At 37.8% G+C, this 25,623-nt stretch overlaps 1 long non-coding RNA gene across 1 annotated transcript in view; it reads left to right on the top strand.

The window, feature by feature from the left end:
* LOC112932962 (uncharacterized) overlaps positions 1–19,563 on the top strand; it is a 107,595-nt gene extending 88,032 nt beyond the window's left edge. The window contains exon 4 of the long non-coding RNA XR_003237592.2: positions 14,253–19,563. This is a non-coding gene — a long non-coding RNA (uncharacterized lncRNA). The remainder of the gene's footprint in view (positions 1–14,252) is intronic.
* Positions 19,564–25,623: the final 6,060 nt, after the last annotated feature.

Here is a 25,623-nt window from a genome sequence, read left to right as displayed (position 1 = left end):
GGAGAAATAAAAATGAATTTTTTAAAGCATTATTTCCTTTGGATGAGAAATTTCCATTTTAAATTTCTCTGTGAAATTATTGTAAAAACAGGATTTGTGTGTGTGTCTATGTGTGTGTGTTGGAGGGGATTCTGAGTAGCATAGGACACACTGATGTCTACATCCTCACTACACAAACCCTTGAAAGCAATGATGCTGTCCTTGCATGAAAATGAAGATCACTTCAGCAATTGCTGTATTTTGTAGCTTTTCTTTCACCATATTGTGTATTTTCTCTGTACACCTTTTTTCTCTTTAAATACCAAATGTCAACATAATCGATTCACCTGAAAAGAGGCCATTCTCATTGCAAACTCAGGGAATTGTCTATATTGGAAAAAAAAAAAAAGCCAGGAAATCTGCTTGGACTTAAGGATGAACCAACCATAGCACACACTCCTCAACCTATAAAAGCTGGGATTTCACAACACTGAAGACAGAGAACAGCAGGAGAGGATGAGAGACACTGAATGCAGTGACCTCTGGTACTACCTGTATGTGATGTCTTCCGATCTAGTTATCTGGTGAGTGCGTCTTGAAGATTTCGTACAGAAGATAAGCTGAGTGTGCAAGCGCAGGGCAGGGGAAGAATTTGGTTTCTCTCTCAAGTCTGGCAGAAACCTAGGGACCAGGAGGATGTTACAGGCACTCCTCAGGGAATGCAGACCAAGGAAATCAGCTATCTAGAGGCATGTGCCACCTGCTTTAGTTCTGCTTCCACCTCATTATTGTTCAGTTTTGTATTCTTGAGTAAAAATCCTGGAACACATAGCAGGTGGGTATTACTGGTCTCTCCCTGCCAATCTTCTTCCCCCCTGCAGTACTGCAAGGTCTTAATACATTAAGACCCATCTAAGCAGTGAGAAATGTTTTTGCAAAGCTTGTTGATATTCTGGAAATTACACAAGTTTGTGTAGCTACGTCTGAGTACTTAAATTATTATCCAGGTGTATCTCAGAAGAAGTGAGAAATATGTGTCCCATTTGGGATTTTGATGAAAACAAAGTATCTTTATAGTTTTAGTCATTTTCTTGTATATTAAAGATATAAATTAAAAACTCCATGAAAGTAACAAATATTGGAGACTAAACACAATTTGAAGGCATATTGAGAAAATTATTCTAAGTGACTACAAATTGTAAGGTGGAAAGAAGAGGGGCCGTCACTGAATTTATCCTGACATAGGCCTAATATCTACCCAGGGATGTCACGGTTGTAGAAGCTTGATTAAATATCTAAAGATTCTCACGCACAATTTTACCACCTAGAATGGCTTTGACTAGAAAAGAAAAAAGTGAGATTCTAAACATCTTAGCCTATAAAACAAGGCTGTCACATGGAAAGGCCCTTATAAGCAGTCTCACCTTATAACCTATAGTCACAGGTTACTATAGACAGTGGTATGCAGGTAAATGTTTAGCAAACAGCTCTGAAAAGAAAGAATTTGTGTACATATGGATCTATTCACACATGTAAGTTTATTATAAATTTCACTGATAACCAAGATGTGTAGCAAGTAATTTACAAATAATATAATACTCTTGTTAATTTCATATAGGAAATTGAATTTCTCAGCATGCTTCCACTGATTTTTTTTAAAAAAAAATTGTTTCCATAGCCAAGCTATGGTTGCAACTGACCACCTCGTGTAGTGATGACATAAATATTGGTTAAGATTTTCATTTATGTTAATAAGTGAGGTGTACGTGACACAACAAAGATATATGAACAACTTTACTAGTTCATCAATAATATAAGAGACTACTTTTCTGAGTCAAAAAATAGTTTTGAATCCTGGAACAATCTCCCCTTAATTTCTTTTTTGTGCCATTGATAATGTGACAGCTACAGACACGAAGTACTTTCAAGTTTAATCTGCTCTATTGATGTTTTTCCACGTCCTTATGTCCAGACCATCAGCAAAACAGCAAGTCAAGCCCCAACTTGTAGCATTTGCTGATTTCTGTGGTGTGAATTCTTTCATCATAGCTGACGTCAACCTGCCAACGTGACTCTGCTGCTCACAGAGATAGATTCTTACACAGAGATGAATCACGCAGAGATCAATTATCAATATGTTATCAATTGTTCAATTATCAATTATCAATATGTTTCTGTTAAGCAACAGGCTTACAACATTCCTGAAAATTCAACAGTCAGCTCTTCAACTCTTGATAAGATGTTTTGCTCTTGAATGCTAAGACTACTGGTTTCTAAAACTCAGAATTTTATGGAGAATGAAGATTTCATCTCCTTTGGTCAGAACCCAGTAACCAATTTAAATAAAGTTATCTTCTTTCTGAGATGTGCTGCTTACAGCTTACATTCTATCACCTGTGTCTATGACAGTTATGATACAGTTGCTGAAGTTTACATTAAGGGTGAATGTATGAAAGCTGCTGTGGAAAAACCCAAAGAAGCATCTGTTGATATGCCTTTCAATGTATTAGCTTCTTCAATGTCAATAAAGGATAGTGAAAAAAATCTGTAAAAAAAAAAAAAAACTTTATGAAGATCCACAACCACACTATTTAATTTTTAAAAAATCACCATGAGGGCAGCCTGGGTGGCTCAGCAGTTTAGCGCTGCCTTCAGCCCAGGGCATGATCCTGGAGACCTGGGATCGAGTCCCACGTCCGGCTCCCTGCATGGAGCCTGCTTCTCCCTCTGCCTGTCTCTCTCTCTCTCTCTCTCTCTCTCTCTCTGTGTGTGTGTGTGTGTGTGTCTCATGAATAAATAAATAAAATCTTAAAAAAATCACCATGAACGCTCACCATTATGTTGAGTTGGTCTCAACACCCAGAAGAAGTGATGTATTACATGGTGCATTCTTATAGATTTCCTCTCATAATAAGTAAACATTCAGTGTAAGTGAAAGGAAGTTCAAATGTCCTAGAGAGCACAGCACAAAAGGATAATGATGCAGGCCAGGAAGACCAGGGACCATAGCAGAGAGTACACTTTCATCATTCCATTGCAGACTAAGTGTTATGATTTGGTTGAAAATTTGAATAAGACTTCTGCTCCTTATAAGATTACCCAAGGTTGCTGAGAGGGCAGGATGGGAATTTAGCAACCATGTCATCTCATTTTTTTTAAAGATTTTATTTATTTATTCATGAGAGACACACAGAGAGAAGCAGAGCCATAGGCAAAGGGAGAAGTAGGCTCCCCAAGGGGAGCCTGATGTGGGACTGGATCCTGTCACTCCAGGACCACACCCTGAGCCAAAGGCATATGCTCAACCACTGAGCCACCCAGGTGCTCCATGTCATCTCATTTTTAAATGCACTTGGGCTTTGAAGAGTTAGATTTCTATCAAAATCATTGAGCTGCATTTACATCTATATTGATAGGGACACCAAAAAAATCAGATAGTTTCCCAAAAATATTAACACAGAAAAAATTCCATTTTGCCTACATTTACACATTTGCCTCCTTCTAGACTACCCAGAGTAATTACATCAGATTTCTTTCAGCAAAATTTACATAAAAACCAAACAAATGAAGACAGATAAGAAATTGCAAAGCATACAGAATTGTTTTAGCCTTACAAATAGGAGGATCAGCATATTTTCAAGTCTTGACTAAATCTCAGCTTCTAAGAACCAATAGTGTTGTGGAAGAGTTATTTGATTCTGTTTCTTGGCTTTGGGGTACAACTGTATCTCAGGACTGCTGTAGTACTTTGTACCATGTCTTCTGGAGATGTGGTAACAGGTTAATAGGTGATTCACATAACCGGAATAATTCAAGCAAAATTCTGTTATGGAGAAAGGAAATAAGTAAGTAGAAATAAGGAGGGACCCTCTTGGTCTCCAAGGCAGTTGCTGTTTTAAATTCACTGTAAATCCAACAGATGAGGAAATGATTTCCATTGAAAAGGTAGTTGATTACAGTTTCTAGAAGGTACACCATGTTGGGGGAAGCCACGCGGGAAAGCTTCTCTGTCAGGCACGAGGCAGTGAAGGGGGAGAGCTCTGGGCTAAAACGCCTTTCCTGTGGTTTCCTGAGAAGGAGAGGGTGAAGAAGAGGAGACAGGTGTAGGATTTACTAGCTTGAATGATTTCAGTGGGCTCTGGGGCACAAGGGCTGTCCAGGGTTGCCTGGCATCTGGCCCTGGGGTGTTCAGGGTAGGGCCCCAAGCCCTGTAGACTCGGGATTGATCAGTTTGTATTTGAAAAGCAACTCCAGGAGGCAGACTCCTTGGGAAATGGGTCCTATGGGAAGGAGGATGTCAAAGCCAGGAAACTGGGGCTTCTCTCAGTTGTATATGGTCAGATGATTGTATCATTAGGTGTATTTCAGAGGCTAGAAACACATTCAATACAGTTATTGATGTTCAAAATGTATCATATAGAATACTCACCTTCTGTTGAGTGCTTATAACTTTCTGTTTGTCCATCAGCAAATCTGGGTGAGATTTTAACATTTACCTTATATGAGATTAGAAGAGAATTCATGGAGTGGCAGTTTATATAAAGCTCTAAGAGCCTTATGGTAAAAAGTACAAAACAGATTCAATGTTTAAAATAGCAACCACAAGCAAATAGCATAGATGCATGGCAGAGGTTAATTCCATAAGCCAAAAAGCTAATGTTTTGAGTGAAAGGGGGAAAAAAATCATACATTTGTACTTGCCGTTGTAAACAAGAAGGCATGCTGGGTAGGTAGCCTGAAGCCAGCCGAATTAGAAAAATCCTTTCTGAGATTTCTCTTTCCATTATTTATAGGCTGGAGAAGATTCATTGTTTGCAAAACAACAGGGGTAGCTCTCTTTCTACATCCATTGACACAGGAAAATCTTCTCATGGAGGATTTATTTGAAGTCCTGTAGTGATTCCCGCCCGCCCCTTGTACCTGGACGTTTTGAATATAAGAAAGTCAAATGACATAAAACATTACACTTGGTACTAAAACAAAATTAAAAGGAACCTGTATTTTGAACAGGGTGAGGTGAGGTCAGAAAAGGGAAAGAAAGAATTCTCAATAATACATAGATGACATAAGTGGGAAATTTATTTGTTTAAGGAATAATTTAAAATCGTGGGGTTTTTTTGTTTGCTTGTTTAGTGATTTGCTTTGTTTTGTCTGCTAAGATCAAATGTAAGCATTTCCAAGAAAGTGTTCATTTTTGACTGAGGCAAAGCTGATTTTAGGAGAATATAGGAGGTTAGAGTTCTAGAATTCAAGTCTACCCAACTGGTATGCAGGGTGCACCATTTGCAGCTGATCCCTCAGAAACTGTAATTTCTCTCAAAATCTCTTAAGCCTAGGGAAAACATTAAGCACATTTGATCTGTCCCAGAAGGAATTTATTAGTGGCTCGATGCTGATTTGTTGACACAGCAATTCTCACTTCCAGGAAAATCTCCTAATTACCCTTAAAGATTGCCAAATTCAATCTTAAAATGATGGCATCATTTTCCCAATCCACAACCAAAATGAGTCTCGTTACTTTAGAAAGATTCAGAGAATAATTTCTAACTACTGACCCAAAAGTTGTGATGATTTTCCTCCCTGACCTATGTGATGTCTTTTGCTTGAATGCATCAGAAACGTATCTGTGCTCACGTGAACAGAAGTTGAGAGGAAAGTGGCCAGACCTCAGGACAAAATCAGGGCATCTTAGATGATTTCAGGTCTTTTCATCTTTGCCTCATTGCGTATACCTGCCTGATTCTTCTCTGTATCTGCAGAGAGACCACCCGCACTTATCTAATTCACATGGGAAAATAAAAACAGGCCACATGGGGCTCTGACATCCATCTGTTGCGGGTCAGTTTCCCAGAGAGAGCCTGGATCAACCATCAACCTAGTTTCCAAGCCCCGTAGGAAGGCCCTCAGAAATCCAGCCCATGGGGAGAGCAGATTCAGGGGAGTGGGTGCAAAGGGGTGCTACTGTCAAGTCCTGTGAGTGGGGGGGGGCTATACCCAGGATGGGGGGAAGGGGTGCTGGGCCCGAGGGCACAGCCCCAGCACTTTGGTGCAGGTGTCGTGGTCCTCAAGTTCTCATCAAATGCCTTCACCACAAACATTGAGTGTGTGGTGTTGTAAGCAACTGGTCTCAGAACCCTTTTTTGGGGGAGGCATGTTCCTCCTACCCCCATCTCCCCAGTACATCATGTTCACCTAATTCCTTCTCTAGGGTTCCAGATTTTAAAACAAAACAAACAAAAAACCCAACTCAGATAAGGCAAATAATCTCTTTAGTTGTCACTTTTCCTAACATAAATGGACTCATGTTATTTCTTTGGAAATGCAGATTGTATCATTTCCCCACTTGATTTCTCCTTTGTCCCCAGTTCTTGCAGGGTAATATGGGGCCCAGTCCCTGTATCTCCACCCCCGATTCTTGTCCCCCACCATCCACTCATATGCCACATGTGAGCTCCCTCTGAAGTGAGAGATCTTCATAAGCCGATGTTGTTCTCGAGGCAGGCATGCACGGTGGGTCTTTCAGAATTGCTTACCACCGAAATGCCTCCAAATCCACACTTTCACAGCTGATATTTCCTAGCTACTAGAGGTCACCTCTTTTGAGGATGTTTAATTCTAACTTTACAGCTATTCCATTATGGCTTCAAAGTATATGAGGAAGATGGATTTCTCTGGGGGAAGTTTCTGGAGAGAACTCTCATGCACAGTGTTGGGTTTTAAGGCAGTATTAGAAGGCTTTGCCTTTATTCAGTGAGAACCTCTCTTTCCTTCAGGGATTGCTGGTAAAGGCAAATAAACTTTTGAATGCATTATTTGCTGGGCCACTAATTGATCATTTGATGTAAGACTTCATAGGCTAGGCTGGAGCATGTTATATAAACTCCAAGCTACAGAGGGAAATCCCTTTCTTCCTGAACAGAAGCACACCAGGTAGAAGAAAACGGGTGGAGGAAAAAAGTAATCCCCAGGCATTTTACCTTCTCAGACAAGAACAGAAGAAACGTAAGGAAGATTCACATTTCACAGTAACCCTGCCCATCAAAACCTGCACACATGTCTGTCTCTTGGAATCTGACCCAATCATATTAAAATTCTGTCTCCTTTGAGAGGGGAAAGGAGTTCTTCCTCTCTCTCTACACCACCTCCATGCAATGCTTGCTCTCTCTTTCTCTCTCTCTCTCACACACACACATTACTATAATCATCATAATTGCTGTAGAAGCACAGCCATCACTAGATAATGTAGTTTTAAAGTACCAGAGTGAATTTAATGCTAAAAAAAAATCTTTCCACATTCGAGCTGATATTGTCACTAAATGCCACCCCTTCCCACCCCTCCATAGAACAATAAACTTAGAACTCAGATGTGAAGATTACAAGAGGTGATCCAAAATAGTGCCTTTTATAATATCTTCTGAGCTGCTTTTATCTCCATCTCTATTTTAGATTTTAACACGTGAACTATTGCAATTCTCATTTTTGTGACCTTGGCAAATACTCCGCTCACTGCCCCTAAGTACCTGTTTGAAGAAATATGAGAATTAGGTTTTTGCATCGTCCTTCCTAATTTCACTCTACAGATTGCCTGCCTGCCCATGTCCTCTAAAGTCACTCACTTCATTCTGATTTATTTGGTACCCTATTTCAAATTTGGGTTCTTCCCCTGCCTTCTCCACCCTCTATCCATCCCCTTGGTCTATACTTGAAAACAGCCATTTGCTTAGTATCTCCATTATGAGTGCCTGGATTGGCCATCTCTCTCCATCTATATAATCATCTTGTCTCATTTGTCAAGAATGTTCTCAAGGAGATTTGCAGGGTAAGAGAACACACATGTGTTTCTCAAGCTTCTCTTAGAACACTTAGCAATTGTTCTTCAACAAGATGGAGACTGGATGGAGTTTGGTACCAACCAAAAATAAAAATAAAAATTTCAGTGCCAATATACTCAGAATGAACATGGCAATCAACAAAGGCAGGGTAATTTTTTTTTTTTTTTGAAGAATGAGTGGGTTTTTATAAACATGCTAAGGATTTGTCAGTTGCATGTCTTCTTTGAGTTCCTTTACCAGTAGTGAAATTGAGTTTATACTGATTCACTCGCCCTTTCTCATCCATCTTGTCCTGCCTCCGGAACCAGTGGAGTGTGTTGTTCAGATGGTTGGCTGGAGTTACCAGCGCAGTTCATGGCTCTAGCACAAAGCAACGTTAATTGCATAACAGGGGGAGCAAGTCCATGACTTTGGGGCTTAGCAGCATAGCAGGTTTGCAGATTCACAGAGCTAACCTGCTGGTAAGAAAGAAACAGGTGTCTTGACTACAAAGTCCATCATAACACTAGAATTTATGTGCCTGGAGGAGCAGGGATTTTGTTGTAAGTACTGCCTAATCATCGCTGGAACCCTATAAATATTAAACAGTAAGCACACGGCTCAACGATATTGCTGTCTGCAACTTATTTTGCATGCATAATTAGAATAAATGACAAATACATGTCAGTCTGTTCAGAGAGGGTGCACATGGACAAAATTAATTGTTTAGTTTAAAATCTAAAGTGAAACTTTGGTAGTTTAATAGTAAAATGGCATTATGAATCATCTTACCTATCAATATATATAAATCTGGGTATTAAAAGCAAGTCAAAATAGTTTTTATTTAATAAAACATGACACATTGTCATGATGCTATTAATTATTGTTCTGTAGAGTATTTTACTGTGTGTCTATGAATATTAAATATCTTTCTGTTGCTCAGTAATCTTGAGCCTTTCATGCTCCTTGTTAAAGTGGCATCCTACCAACTGTTTTGCCGTGATTTAAATCATTATTGATTCCTTTCAAAAAAGTACACAGCAACCCCTAAAGACGATGAGTATTTGGAAGCTGCTAAGTGACTTCACCGGCATTGAGACCGGATATCCTGGTAAGCAGCATTTCTTCTTCTAAGCCCTTTGCAATTTCATATTTGTTTGAGGCAGAGGAATGTAGTGAAAAAACAGATACAGGCTAGGGATTTTGTTCTATGACTTATCAATCGTGTGACCTTGGCTAAGACAATTAGCCTTTTTGCTTATACTTCCTTATCTTAAAAAACAGGAAAACATTTGCTTTTCCTGCTTCAAATATAAGGATAAATGAGATCATTTATGTGAGAGTGCTGTGTAAAAATGCTCTGGAAACAAGGTATTTGTTCTTTGTATAGTAACACATACCAGAAGGGAAATGAGAGAGTGTGTTGATCTCTGTTAATGCTTGGCATCTCCTGTTTGAATATGTCCTGTCCATAAGTGGTCCTCAAGTTTGCTCCCAGAGAGGTGCTTGGCAGATAAATAGATTTGTGGCAGTAAGGCTTAGCTAGGTATGTGCTGATGGAGGGAGCTCTTGCAGTAAAATTAGGGAAAACTTATTTCCTAGAGGTATAAAGATCCAAACGAGTCTGAATTTAAAGATACATTATGATTTGATCTTCCTAAAGTAGCCAGAGTTCGCTGGTAATGGTGATCTAACAATTCTATTGTAGATAAGATTACGCTGTTACTGAAAATCATATTTTTCCAGGAGAATTGTGGTAAGATGTATCTAAAACACATTTTATTTTTGCTCTTTTAGTAAATGTCTGCTTTATGGGATCCATTTTTTCCCCTCATGCATTCAATAAGCAGAGATTTAACAAACAATTACTTAGTACCTATCTATGCCATGTAATGAAGAACAAGACATGATCTTAGTGGTCTGAGATTTTATTACTCTCTTCACTCACCAGACCAGTTTCTCTATGATGGTTTCTAATTTAGTAAGATAAAAAAAAAGATTCTGGAAAGCCTTCATAATGGTCCTTTTCTTTTCTATCCTTTTTTTTTTTTTTTTGTAGCAATAACTACAAGAGAGAGAATTTCTACTTGTCCTTCTACTACATGTCAGTGTCACCTTGTTTTATGAGATTCAAATTAAATTTGCTCAAGTGTCCATTCCTAAAATACAGGGAGACTTCATGAGCACTTAGAATTTCTGGGATTCTTTTATAGAGTTTACATGGTTCTTAAACACTTCCGTTGTTGAATTTTTGCTTCTGGTGACTCTGTTCTGTATTTCGGTAATTTTTGCAAGCATATGATGTCTGTTTTCCATATGTGTTGCCTTGCACTGAGTGCTCAAACTCTTTTATAGCCTTCTAGCTCAGTGCAATGGGTGTTGGATCAAACTTGTGCTGAATTTCCATGACATTTACACTGAAGCATTGTCAACAATTTAACACTGGATTAGAAAAAGCAATAAAACTTTTAGGAGAAAATCTAAGTGACATTGGATTTGGTGATGAATTTTTACATACAACACTAACAGAATGATCCATGAAAGGAAAAAAAATGATAATTTAAATTTTACTAAAAGTAAAAACTTCTGCTATGACAAAGACAATGTTCAGAGAATGAAGGGACAAGCTGTAGACTGAGAGAAAATGCTTGCAAAACATGCATCTGATGACGGATGTGTACTGAAAATACATTAGGAATACTTGTAACTCAACTATAGGAAAATAAGCCACTCAATTAAAATACAGGTTAAAGGGCACCTGGGTGGCTCAGTTGTTTGAGCCTCTGACTCTTGATTTTGGCTCAGGTCATGATCTCGGGGTCATGAAGTCAAGCCCTCCATAAGGCTCCACACTGAGCATGGAACCTGCTTGGGACTCCTGCTCTCCCTCTGCTCCTCCCCAACTTTCTCACACTCTCTCTCTCATATATATATATATATATATATATATATATATATATATATATATATATATGAAAAAGAGATGCCTGAGTGGCTCTGTGGTTGAGTGTCTGCCATCGGCTCATGTCATGATCCTGGGATTCTGGGATCAAGTCTTGCATCAGGCTCCCTGCAGGGAACCTGCTTCTCCCTCTGCCTATGTCTCTGTGTCTCTCGTGAATAAATAAATATTTTTTGTAAAGAAAGATCTAAAAAGATGATGTGTCCCCAAAGAAGATATACCATTAACGTCTAATTTTAGAGGTTATAGAAAACACACAAGATGACATACAAAATGTTGTAAAAATTGTATTTAAAACCAAGATAAAGTGCTGAACAAAACTTTGGGAAGAAAAGTAGAAATAATGATGGCATTTACATGTTGAAAACAAAATTATAGAAAGAGAGTTCATTAAATCCCAAACACTGGGGGACAACTGAATGGGAGAAATAAATTTTAAAGAGTCCAAAGGGATGATAAGAGCTACAACAAACCATGAAAGAGGTAGAAAAATGGAAAGCACAAGGAAACATGAGAGAAATAAGAAACAATTTACCTGTTATTGTTGTATAATTGACCATTGTCATATGGATCATTCCAGCCTCTTTTCCTTTCCTCTCCATAAATCTCCACTGGCATACTGAGAAACCTGACTCCTACCATCCACCAACTATCTGCATAACTGTTCCATTGTACTGTACACCTGTAGCATCAAAATTATTGATCCCTGTGGGAAGCAGCTTCATTGACTAGAGTCCAGTACGATATAGAATTTATTATACTTGGTTTTATAGACTTGACTAATCTCCAAAATTATTTAGGTCAGCACCTTTTTCCTCATCCCCTCTAGTGAGGTGGTTTCAAATATTTGCAAGATAGTGAAGTTCTCCCATCATATTCTGACCCCCATCCTGGGATCCTGTAATCTGATACTCGTCTGTGGGCACCAAAAGCCTAAGGCTGCTTTAAAATGTAATCTCAACCTTAAAATGTCACTTCCAGATTTTCTTATAACTGAGGCCTCTTTGCCCATTTGCTTCTTGTAAGTTTTCACTAGAATTGTGTCCACACTATGGCTTCCAGGACCTAAGCCAACATCTGTGCGGCATCCACATTTAGGTGCTTTGTGGATGTTTCCTTTCAAACAATACATTTAAATTTGATCTAAGTTTCCCTCACACTTCTGAAACCCTTTCCCTCTCTCTCCACATCATTTCTAGTTTACTTTTATCTCCCCTTATTTCAAGTCCCTCAAACATGGGGATTTCTAAGTTCCCAGAGAAACTGACTGGCCCATTCAGAGTTTGCTATCAACCCATGGTCCAACCGACTCCAACTCAACCAGGCATTTGGAATTACAGAGATCACTGTACTCTCAAAAGGATTATGGGAGGAAACGTTTGAGAAGGACTACATTAAATAAACAGGTAGAGTTATTTTTATCTGCTATATTAAAAGAAAAAAATTGCAACAGAATCTCATAAAACTAGGCCATTAAATCCAGTGATCATCTTTTAGTTTCATCTTATTTGACCTATGAGTGATATTAACAAACAAAACACTTCCCAACTCCTCCTGGATTTTTTTTAATTGGCATTCAGAACACCAAGGTCTGCTGCTTTTCTTTAAATCCTGCTGATTGCTCCTTCCAGCCTCCTCTGATAAAGTCCCTTTTCTCCTGACCTCCAACAGGTGAGATACTCATAGACTCAATTGTTTGACATAATCTCTTGGTATGTCTCTAATGATCTTATCCAAATCTCTTTCTTTAAACTGCATCAATATGAGATGAGATGATACTCAAATTCTAGTCTCTAGCCTACACCTCTCCTTCGAACTACATATTTATGTCTTTACCTGTTCAACATGTCACTTGTATAACAAATAGGCATGACACCTTTCACATGTCCAAAACTGAGCTCATGACATTCTCCCTAAACCTGTTGATCCTATAGGCTTATTCATTTTAATTATTAGTGAACATATATTTCCAGTTTTTCAGTCCAAAAAGCCATGTGTTATTCTGTACCCCTCTCACACACTCCATGTCTGCCTGTCATTGAATCCAGCTTCCTCACCTTCAGGTATATCCAGATTCTGACCATCTCTCTCCTTCTTCACTGCTAACCACTCTAGTCTGTCACCAACCTCAGATTGTTTCAATGGCCTGCTTCCACTCTTGGTTCCTGTTCAGAGTCCTAAATACACAGCAGTTAGAGGGATGGTGGCAAAAATAAACCAGATCCCAACTATCCCCTACTTAACACCCCTCCCCCACCCCCACGTGGCTTCTCACTAACAAAAAACAAACCTGGAGTCTATCCTCTGGTTGACTGACATGCACATGACCAAACTGACATTATATCCAGACCTCATCTACTTCTCTTGCTCTTCTGTATTCTTTCTAGCCACACCAGCTTTCTTGCACTTTCTTGAGCACACTAGATCTACCTGCACTTCAGGAAATCATTGGCTTACCATGTTTTTTATCCAGATATCTGCCTGACTTGCTGTCTCATCAATTTTATGCCTTTCTTCAAAATTCACATTTTCTATGGAGCCTTCCATGGCTACCCTACATAAAATTTCATAATATCAGACATTTCCTATCCCCAACACCTACTTTATTTTAGCACTTAATACTATTCATTGCCTACCATACATTTATTGTACTACTTTATATTGTTTATTGTCCATCTTTCCCACTAGAATTTAAGTCATTTGAGGACAGAGAGTTTTGTCTTTATAATCAACCATATTATTCTGAATTCACGAACATGTCATAATACAGAGACAGTGCCCTACCAGGATTCATTAAGTCAATAAAATAAATGATAGATATTTTTAATTCCCACAGCAACTCTAGTAGATAAACATCATTCTCAATAATCACATGAGGAAATCACAGTTCAGGCATGAGGTCATCACTTGCCTACATCGTGAACACAGCTGGACCTTAGTCTCAGGCTTTTATTTTGAATTTTACGGGTTTTTTTTCACATTATTTTTTTCCTAGTAAAGGCCTATGATAATTTCTTAAAACTACATAATGTTGAGTAAATTCTTGTTGATGGTAATATTTTAGGTATATGTACTTTTCATAATTTTCAAGTGTGGTTTGTATTCTGTATTTCACTTAAAGAATTTTGTCTTCTTCAAAGAGATGATAATTTAATTGTTATTTGGCTTCCATTCCAAATTCTGTGTTATTTTCCAACTTAAAAAAAAGAAGAATATGTATTCATACCCTTTCTTTGCTTCATTCTTTGAGTTTAGCACTGAGAAACCAATAAAAGTTTTTTTTTTTTTAATGCTTTGACCTTGGTCTAGACACCATTAACTAATTTTGTGTTTCTGATTTTCCCCCAAATTCTGGGTAAGCACTTCTACAAAAAGAGACAAATCTCCATGCTTTCTTCTGTGTAACAAGCATTGGATGGTTGTATAAAAAAAATTGTATTTCCAAGTGAATTCTTTCTTTCCTTCTACTTACTAAATGTCCTTCTCTTCTGCCATCCCAGGTTTCTGTGAGGGGATTTTCATATAACTGAGAAGCCAAGAAGCCAAGGTCCATGATTGATTAGGACTGCTGCCATATATAAACTTGAAAATTTGCTCCTGTGACAAGATAAGCACAGACAAGAGACTCGATCAAAGTCAGCAGCTGCCAGATGTTAAGACATGCATTTTGGTCACAATTTTAAGGATGCTAACTGGCTTTAGCACAAAGGAGGTTTCATATGTACTACCAAGGCAGGTGACACACCATTGATGGAAGGTTAGTAACTTTTCAGATAAGAGTGATATGTCTGATTGCTATTAAAACATCACCCTTGGTAATGGCATTGTAGGGCTCTTTCATCAAAATGAGGTGTTGGTGCTTGCCACCCACACACTCAATTGGAGTCCAGACATCTATTGATGAGGGTAGTGTGACTGCTGAGGGCTGGAGGCTTCAAGACAGATTGTCCCTGAGCAAAATGCACCACTCACTCGCCGCTGCAGGAAGAATGGCTATAGAAAGTCATTCTGTTGTTTGATTCATGGGTCCTGGGGATAAAACAAAGCTTTAGTTGGACTGTCAATCATTAATCCCTATCATGCTTACAAAATTAAAAGGATTTGTTTTTAAAGTCTAAGATTATTAAATGGTCAACTCTTTGAACAAGAACAGCTTGCTATGGAGAGGAAATCATGATGTCACAGAACAACTTGGATTTCTATGAAATATTAAAAACTGAAGAAGAAGAAGAAGAAGAAGAAGAAGAAGAAGAAGAAGAAGAAGAAAAAGAGAAAAAGATTTTTAACAAGTTTTCCTTAACAAAATACTAATTTGTTAGCTAATAAAAATATTAATTTGTCATGACCTGAATCAGGAAAAAAAAATCCCCTTCTTTAACCTTTACATAATTTCTCCTCTCTCTCTATTGAAGAGGGAGTTTAAAAAAATCCAGAAAGTCATTCAAAGGTGAATCTTATTTTACTTTATAAAGAAATGCTTCTTTTAAAAACAGTTTGTTCACAGGTACCATGAGGTTCTTTAAGAGTACAAATTATTCTCCTTTATCACTTGAGTGAAGAGAGAGAGAAAGAGAGACAGTACCAGCCCATGTGTATAAAGTGTCTTCTTTGGATAGGACTGGGTGTACTTTTAAGCTGGGCATTGTGCCCAGCTCATTGTAACTTGTTATTCATTTTTTTCTAAATTGCAGCTTTTATTCCAGTCCCTTCAGAGATAATGGGACCACAAATCCTATTATCAGAATGATTCTGCTCTTCATGTGACTTAGGGAGGGTTTCTGTAGTGTAAGTAACACATGTTTCCATCCTCTGGTATGCAAAATAAGACCATTCTAGACATCCATGTTCTTGGTCTATCTTTTACAAACATGTGCACTCTGCTACAGAATGTCAACACCAATGTCATAACATAATGAAAGAAACTAGATTCTTCTTCTAGGCTTCCTCTGTGCTTTCTTGAAAATGCAGCTAGCGTAACTTTCTTTCTCTTGTGGAGAATCTTTACAAATGTTGAAGAAAATCACAAGTGAGGTGATTCGACAAATGGATGCAATAAGAAGAATAGAGAATTTTAAAAATAAACTTTTAGATTTGGTTTTTAAATAAATCAGGGAATGTCCCATCTGTAAGTTGTTGTGCCAGTTACTTAACCACTGTGGGTCTCAGATTTATGCTCTATGAACTCAAATTAATAATATTTACCCTAACTACATTACACTGTTATTAATAATAATGACTACCATCTATTTGCTATTGGGAAATCTAGAAAAATGAAATTCAGTGACCAGAATGAGCAGACAGGAAATCGATTCTTGGGCTGGATGATTAATATTAAGCTTGCTTTGATCACTTTGCTTATTTGCAGCACAGTTGAAGAAGGTTCCTTCACTATGATGCCCTTTTCTATTCAAAGGGACAAAGGAGATCTTTGGTGGTTAGGTTACTGTGCTATCTATGTGCTGTGATTGCTCCTTGCAGTTTGTTTTGCTTTCTTTGGAAAACAAATAATGAACCAATTTGTTACTTTGTGACAAATGAACTGGCAGCTTTATCAAGTGGTAAACCACTGTACCTAACAAATTTACATAAAGAAACACAGTGCCAGGAGTCAGTAAGCTTCAATACTCCAAAGTAGATCCAATCGTAATGTAACCAATACATGAGGCACCTGTGAAAAAATATGTGAAGGACAATTACTCCCAGGGAAAGCTGGAGGTACAAATGTCCGCTGACTCTTGCTGATTGTGTTTAAACATGTTCCAGTCTAGAACAGGTAAGAAGAATGGGCATGAGGCCAGAGTCTCTGCTGAGGAGGCAGGACACTGGGCAGGTGGGTAACTGGCTTCCTAGGAACACTTTGGAGTTCTTTCTCTTGGGAAATTCTTAGGATGTTAGGCTCCCTTGGGGCTCTTAAAATTAGGGACCAGTGTGATATTTAATTAATTTAGGGAGGATGTTTAGCGATTCTTTTTTAGCTCACAGTGAATCTGTGTAGTTTATGAGCTGAGAAGAAAGAGAAGATAAACCAGTGATGACATATGCAGAGAATGACTTCCCTTCCTCTCTCATCATTCACTTCTTCTCCCTTGTGTTCTCCCTCATGCTCACTCACGTTGCTGTGGTTTCTCTTCAGTTCACTCTATACCATCTCACCGTGGTCTCCTGTTTAGCCTGACCACCAGTGAGGTGTCCCATGCCTGCATCTTCACAGCCTTACATAAGTGCCAGAGTCTTGCTACTTGCTTCTCTCTCCTCTGAGTTATTCTTATGCACATTTGCTAGGTTAATATTATTATTATTTTTACAGGAAAAAAATTAATAATAATGACTACCATCTATTTGCTATTGGGAAATCTATTTGTCATTTCCCTTCTGAACTGTAGGATCCACAAAGTGGGGCTATTCTGATTTGGATTCATAATGTCACAAGTCACAAGGATCAGTGGTCCTTTCATGTACTGAGAGCCTCTGTAACAGCTGGTTTTGCCTTACTGGGAACTAAGAAAAATACCTCCTCCATACTTGTATTAATACTGAACATTCTGACTTCAGGGCTTGGCCCCAATGCCACCTCCTCCCTGTCTCCTTAACCACTCTTCTGGGTAAAACAGAAGTAGTGCTCCTGCCCCTGCCTCTAAATCTCTACAGTGCTTTGTATAGTTTTTTTTTTTTTAAGATTTATTCATTTATTCATGAGAGACACAAATAGAGAGAGAGGGAGGGGGAGAGAGAGAGAGAGAGAGTGAGAGAGAGAGAGAGAGAGGCAGTGAGAGAAGCAGGCTCCATGCAGGGAGCCCAATGTGGGACTCTATCCCGGGTCTCTGGGATCATGCCCTGGGCCGAAGGCAGGCGCTAAACCACTGAGCTACCCAGGGATCCCTGCTTTGTATAGTTTAGAGATAAAACATACTATTACTTCGTATTTTAGAATTATACATGCTCATCATATTTCCTCTTTCATTGAATAAGTTCATTGTACTTAGGGTCCATCTTTAGCATATTGTGCATTCCTCTTTTGGCTTGTTACATATAACTGACTCTGGGCAAATATTTGTTGAATGTGAGCACTTCCATCTTTCTTTTCCATATTCTGGTTTGGGAACGACAGGATGCATGCATGTGCCTAGTTCATTTTCAAAAGGCTCTGTGCTTTTAAATTCTGACCTGACACAGAACTTGAGATGATGACATTATAAAATATTCATACACTGGTGTCATCATATCTCATCCCCAAAACTTCTTAAATGGCTCAGCTGACTTAATGGATTACCTTCGTTTTAAGGATCATTTGAATATAATCTTCCTCCCCTCAAATTATTTCAATCATTGTGAGCTTCTGCTGACCTACTTTTAAACCAGTGGAGAAAACCTTCCCAGAGCCAACATTTGTAATTACAGACTAGCTAGTAGTGTCATAGTAGCTACAGGATACTATAAGCCATTTTTCTCACCAAATCTAAATTGAGAGGATTCAGGTTAGTTCACACATCATCTCTTAAGGTTCGAAAGAATCCCCCCAAACTGCATATTTCTTTTGGCCCAAATCCTGAACCAAGGAATCAGGGAGTTGGGAGACCCGAATCTGATAATGGATAAAAGTGATGGTATTATTATGTTCGAATCCCCAACTCAGACTGATTTATCTAGTCACGGGAAGGGTGGGAGTTGGGCAGACATCCACCCACATGGTTAGAGTCTGGACTCTAAATATCTGGCACTCAGGAACCGATAACAACACATGTTCTCTTGGGTGGCAGCTATGCTCAGAAAGACAGAAAAGGAAGTGACTGACTGAACCACCTTGTCTCTTTCCCAACTGGGTGATCAGATGGAGTCACTCTTCCTTTACTGGCTGAGACTGGAGGAAGAATGGGGGTTGACTAATGACCACAAGTGTTATGGGTAGAAGGCCATTAATAGAGGAAGAACTCTCCCTCTGGGCTATCCATATGGTCTCTACTTGATTGTGGTATACAGTGGAAAGAATGACAGTGTTGGGGTTTGATTTTTTTTTTTTTTAAGCAAGACAAACATTTGATTGTCCATTTCACAATCTGGTTGTGTGACTTAAACAAGTCAATAGACTTCTTGAAATCTTAAATTCATCAGTGTAAAAGGGAGATAAAATAACAACAATAAGAATGACCGTATTTATGAAAGCACTTTTTAAACCATGAAACCTTCACAAACATCAGCTAGAGATAATATGAAATTTATGTCAGTTCTTATGTCAAATTCTGTAGTCATTTATATCATAAGATATGGACTACTTCTAGTTCTTTTGAGATTTGAAATACAAGCTAGGTACTCATTACTTATTTAATGAGCAGAAGAAAACATAAACCAAATATATTAATCAAAACAAATGCAAGTGAGTACATTATTCCTTTAAAAAATAAAGACTGGGGCATTTACGTGGCTCAGTTGGTTGAATGTCCGACTCTTGTTTTCAGTTAGGGTCATAGTCTTAGGGTTGTGAGATCAAATCCCACTAGCACTCTGTGCTCATCAGGGAGTCTGTTTGGGATTCTTTCTCTCCTTCTCCCTCTGCCCCTCCCCCTACTTATGCATTCTCTCTCTCCCTCAAATAAATAAGTAAAATCTTAAAAGAATGAAGACTATCAGATTCTAAGAAAACAGTTCGGCAATATGTTTGGAAAAAAAATTTTCTTGGAAAAAGACTGGGAAAAGTTGGACTAGGGAAATGAAACAAACAAACAAACAAAAAACAAAAAACCAAAACCAAAACAAAACAAAACAAAAAAAATGAAATTTGCCAAAAAGATAATTAAATCTAATATTAAAGTTATAATTTACACACAAGGTTATAACATCTGAAGTTTGTACCTATAAAAATTCATAACATTCTTAAGGATATTATGAATCAAAATAGTGAACAGATTGTAAAAACTATTTTAAAAAGAAAAATAATCTAGAATTTATGTACACATGACCAAACATTTGTGATATATTAGAAGTACATGCTTTTCCCCCACTATCTATTCAATGACACAAAGATACTGTTGTAATCTGACAGTCTTTATATTTTAATGGAGCAAGCACACACACATTTATATATACATGGTACAGGCACTTTCAAAGACAGTTTGATATTTCTTCCAAAAGTAAACATATTTTAATCTTGTGATCCAGGAAATGCACTCCTTGGTATTTACTTAGAGGAATTATAAACTTATAGTCATACAAAAACTTGCATACAAATGTTTATAGCAGTTTTATTCAGAATTTCTAAATCTTGGAAGCAACCAAAATGTCCCTTCTTAAGTGAATGAATAAATAAAGTGTGGAACATCCATATAATAAAAAAAATTATCCAGTGCTAAAAAAAAAAAAAAAAAAAGACTTTCAAGCCATGAAAAGATATGGAGAGACTTTGATTTATATTACTAAGTAAAAGAAGCCAATCTTAAAAATCTGCTTACTGTGTGATTCAACTATATGACATTCTGGAAAAGGCAAAATTATGGAGACTGTAAAAAGATCAGTGGTTTCTAGGGGTTGTGGGGTAGGGGAGGAAGAATGAATAAATAGGCAAATCACAGAGGATTTTCAGGGCAGTGAAATTACTATGTATAATACCATAATAATAGATTTCATCACATTTTATCCAAATCCATGTGAATTGTATGTAAACTATGGACTTACAGTAATCATGATGTGTCAGTGTAGGTTCACCAATTGTATCAAATGTACCAATCTGGTGGGGAATATTGATAATGGTGAGGGCTATATGCTGTGTGGGGAAAAGGGTATATGGGAAATCTCTATGACTTTCAATTTTTCTGGGAACTGAAAACTTCACTAAAAAACTTAAAATCTGATTTAAAAAAATTAGTCTGTGCAATTGGCTCTATTGGGAGAATCATAAGAAATTCCCAGTATGTGCAGAGAAGCTATTGATAAAGTCAGCACCCATTCACGATCACAAGACAAGTATTTTAGCATGCTAGGAAAAAAAGAAACTTTCCTCAACCTGATAAAGGATATCTTATCTACCAAAAACAACAACAAAAAACAAACAAAAACGTCCTACAACAAACATCATACTTAATGGTAAAAAGGTTGAATATTTTCTCCTAGATGAGGAACAAGACAAGGGCATACACCTCTATCACTTTTGTTCAAATTTATCAGAGGCCCTAGACAGGACAATAAAGCATAAAAATAAATAAAAGTCCTACAGATTGAAAAGATAGAGTAAAACTGTTCTTATTCTTAAGTAACGTAATTGTGTTTGTTGTGAATCCTAAGGAATTTAGAAAAAAAAAAAACTACTAGAAGTATTAAGCAATTTAGCAAGGGTGAGAATATAAAATACATATAATATATATAAGATACATATATATATAAGGTGAGTATATAAAAATCAGTTATATCTCTGCTATTTACAGTAACATCAAAAAATATAAAATACTTAGAGATTCATTCAATAAAACATATTACATGGAAGGCGTATTGTATGTGGAAAACTGGCAAACATTGCTGAAACTAAAGAAGTTCTAATTAAATGAAAAGATATATCATGATCATGGGCTGGAAGTCTCAGTATTGTTGTGATGTCAATTCTCCCCAAACTGATGTACAGATTTTCAATCAAAATGCCAGCTGGCTTGTTCACAGAAATTGATTCTAAAATAAAGTAGGTTCTAAAATGTATTTGAAAATGCAAGGATCTAGAATTGCTAGAGAATTTTTTAAAAAAGAACTAAGTTGTAGGGCTCACACTACCTCTTCTTAAGACTTACGATAAAGGTTCAATAATCCAGATAGTTTAGCATTGGCATGGGGACAGGACAGAGTCATAGAAAGAACAGAATCCAGAATAAAATGTACACATACATGGTCAATTGATTTTCCACAAAGGGGCCAAGGTCATTCAATGGGGAAAAGATAATCTTCTCAGTAATGGAGCTAAACAACTGTATGCCCATAAACCTTCATACTTTTCTCACACTTTACACAAAAATTACTCAAAAAGGATCATAGACCTAAATGGGAATGCTAAAACTATGTAGCTAATAGAAGACATCACAGGAGAAAAATCTTTGTAGTGTAGAATCCAAATACACAATCAGAAAATAAAAAGTCAAGACACTGAACTTCACAAAAATAAAGAACTTGTTCCTCAGAAAACACTGTTCAGAAAGCAAAAAGGCATAGACAGGAGAAGATATTCACAATACACATGTATGACAAAAGATCACATGAGACGTATATAAATTTTGTAACTCAACAGTAAGACAAATAATCCAGTTAAAAAAATGGGCAAGATTTAAATAGCTATCTCACAGAGGAACACATGCTGTATGATCCCATTTATATGAAGTTCTAGAACAAGCCAGATCAGATCAGCTGTTTCGTGGTTGCAGGGTTGAGGGGATTGACTACGAAGGGACATGAGGGGTTTGGGGGAGGTGGAAATGCTCTATATCTAGATTGGGGTGGCAGTTACATCATCAGTTTATGATTTTCTCAAAAGTCATACAAACTGTCCACTTTAAATGGGTACATTTTACTGTATGCAAATTATGCCTAAATAAAATTTATTTTAAAAATATGAAAAGAAAATGACAGTTTATTCATCTCTGCCAAGTCTATTAAAGTACTTGCAGGGTTTATTATCTTTTGTCTTATGTAGAAAATGAGACTCCTATCCTGTTTTGTGGAATAAAGGATGCACATTGAAATTACCTGAAGTTTTAAAAGGTAAAAGCATTGATAGTTGCTCATTGTGAAGTTTTAGACCACTTCTTTCTGTTTAGCATTTTCTACTCTGCATTACATATTTATTTTGTCAGATTCCTTTCTTTTTCTATGTAGATCCTGTGTTATGGGCTGAATTATGCTCGTCAAATGCATAAATTGAAGTTATATCCTCAATATCTCGAATCAGAGTATATTTAGGGACAAAGTCTTAAAAGAGGTAATTCAGTTAAAATGAGGTCACTAGGAAGGGCTCTAATCCAATACAACTGCTGTGTTCATAAGAAGAGGAAATGTGAACACTAATAGGGAAAAATGATGTGAAGACACAAGGAAAAGACAGCTGTCTACAAGCCAAGGAGAGAGTCCTCAGAAGGAACCAACCTTGCCAGCACCTTCATCTTGGATTTCTGGTCTCCAGAAATGTGAGAAAATAAATGTTGCTTAAGTCTCTCGGTCTCTGGCCAGCCGTTGCACACCAATACTCCCTATCCTTATAGTTAAAACTTAGTAAAAATAGAAACATCCTTCATTAAACAAGCAGAACTATATTGTGTTTTCCTATTAATCTGATTCTTCAGATTCCCTAAATGCCTCTGAAGGAGAAGGAATGCACACTAAAGCACACACACACACACACACATTCTCAATTTTACAAATCAGTGAACCTGGCTTTATCTTGGATTACTACTTTCGGTGTCACAGTTCATGTCACATTATGATAGTAATTTGAAATATGTCCCTAAAATATCCAAGCCTTTTGAGTGAAGAAATTTGAAATCTCTATTTAACATTCTCAGAACGTCTTTGTCTCCAGTCTAGTCTAGTTGACACACTTGGATCAATAAAAGAACATTATTTAGTGTCCCTTTGATATTAAAGAAACAACTCTTGGCCAATCTCTAGTACTGTTGCTCTGTCACTGACCATGGAAAGCTATGACTTGTCAGTAGATTCAGCCTGCTGTGGAATGTAAAATCAGTTTCCTTTGCTTCCCCCACTCAGTTAGTTTTTGTTGGAAAACAATCCATCCCCAAACTTAGTGGTTTAAGCGGATAAGTGTTTACATAGCTCAGAGTTCTGGGCTGGACTCCATTGAGTGTTTTTTTCCAGCTTGGGCTGAACTTCTGCGTGTATTTGAGGTCAACTGCCAGGTTGGTTGTAAACTGGCTGGTAGAAGTGTTCCTCAGCTGGGACCACTGGCCTTGCATCCTTGACAAGCAGCAGGACCTGTTTTCACTGTAGAATTGTTTTCCAGGAAAGGAAGTGAAATGGGCAGACCTCTTGGAATGAATCTTAGAACAAGTGCAATCCACCAAGATAAAAGGGGTAGGAAAAGAGACTCCACTTGTTGAAGGGGGAGGGGAAGCATTGGACACAGGAAAGTAACATATTCTGGCTATTTTTGCAATCTACCACAGAGAGTATAAAATATTCATCATCTGAACTGCAAGGATAGTTTATTGCCATTCTTTAAAATTCAAAACAGTAATTTTTTTCTTCAGAAATGAAATGATTGTTCACATTCCACAGAGTCACAAAGATCCTTTGTGACAATCACTGAGTTCAAAGTCTGGTATTATGATGAAATGGTGCTATTCTTCTTTTTCGGGTAACCTGGTCTATATTTCCAACTTCTTGAGTTATCGATAACAGGAACTAATGTTGATTTCATGCTATGTGCCAGGCACCAAGCTAAGTATTTTACATTAGCTTATTTAAAATGGTCACTGTCTGGGGGCCTCTCAGGGGGTGCCAAGGGGCCAGCTCTGTGACAATCTTCTCACCATGAGTGGTCTCCCACCTGCTGTGCCCAGTCATCTGGGTCAGCTGTCTTGGATAACGACACTGGAGATAACCATTTAGGTATTTTGTCAGCATACCTGCCACACAGAATTGACTCTATTTAAATTGCCAGTTTCCCCTGGATGAGACACCAGAAAATCATTTAAGGTTATTTCCATTTTTTCCTGGTGTTTGCCTTCTATAATTGATACAGTTGACTTTTAGCACATTGGGTAACACTAGAAGTTCAGTTGTTTATTTTTTCTCTTCCTCCTTAGTCCGTGGCAGGATATTATGCTCTGAAAGCAGTGAGAATAATAACACCTTAGCTACTATCTATTGATTAGTAATTCAATTTTCTATTTGAGGAAAATCACCATGGTTAGACATGTAGGGTAGCAGGAATAATTACCAGAAGACCTACAGATCATCAACTTGTAAAAGGTGATTCTGATTTACACACTAGGATGTTCCATTCCAGCTCCCTGGTGAAGGCTACAAAACTGCAGACAGCATCCAGCACTCCTTCAGCCATTGGTAACTCAAGTAGCTGGATGAGATGGGGGTGCTGATGGAGACCCACTAAGCCAAGAAGTGTTAACAATCACAATGCTGGCCGCACTTTTTTTTTTTTTTTTTTTTTGATGTGTCGCTGTAACAGCACAATTGGCTACCATCAATTTTCTGGCTATTCAACACCTATTTACAACCTAGAGTAGTCTAAGGGAGACCACAGAGTGAGATCAACTCAAACACTGAACAGCCACTTACCAACTGTCACGCTGTGCTTTGGCTACAGAATTGCTGGGATGCTGCTAGCTTTTCTGATAAAACTTGGTGATAGAGGCATTGGTCTCAGCAGCCTGAAGAGCCATCTACTCAATTGCTCATAACAGTATGTTTGAGTAACACCTGTTAATGTATAAGAACCTCATGTTTACTACCCATTTTTATCCCCACAACAACCACATAGGATTGATTGATAGTTAACAACTCCAATTTTATCCATAAGGGAAGTGAAGTTAACTGGGCTAGATGACCTCCTGGCACACCAGGATGAATGCAGCAGGATGTGTAGTAGGCAGAGCATGGAAAGTGGATTAATTCTTTCCTCTTGGGGAATTGCCACTTACAAGCTGTACCTCAATTTCTTCATCTATAAAATAGGAAGAATCATAGTGTCTTTCTCCCAAGACTGTTCTAAGGATTCAATGTGTAATCTGATCAAAAGCACTTAAAACATCTAGCACAGTCTATTTGATAAAAGTGTTAGCTAGCATAATAGCGGTCTGCTCTTTCATCTACCATGATAACTTTCTATTCTTTCCTGAATCAGGCCCTGCAAAATTTTTAGAAAGCACA

This window comes from Vulpes vulpes, chromosome 1, assembly GCF_048418805.1.
Source record: "Vulpes vulpes isolate BD-2025 chromosome 1, VulVul3, whole genome shotgun sequence".
NCBI lineage: Eukaryota > Metazoa > Chordata > Mammalia > Carnivora > Canidae > Vulpes > Vulpes vulpes.
This window is presented reverse-complemented; position numbering and strand designations above follow the sequence as displayed.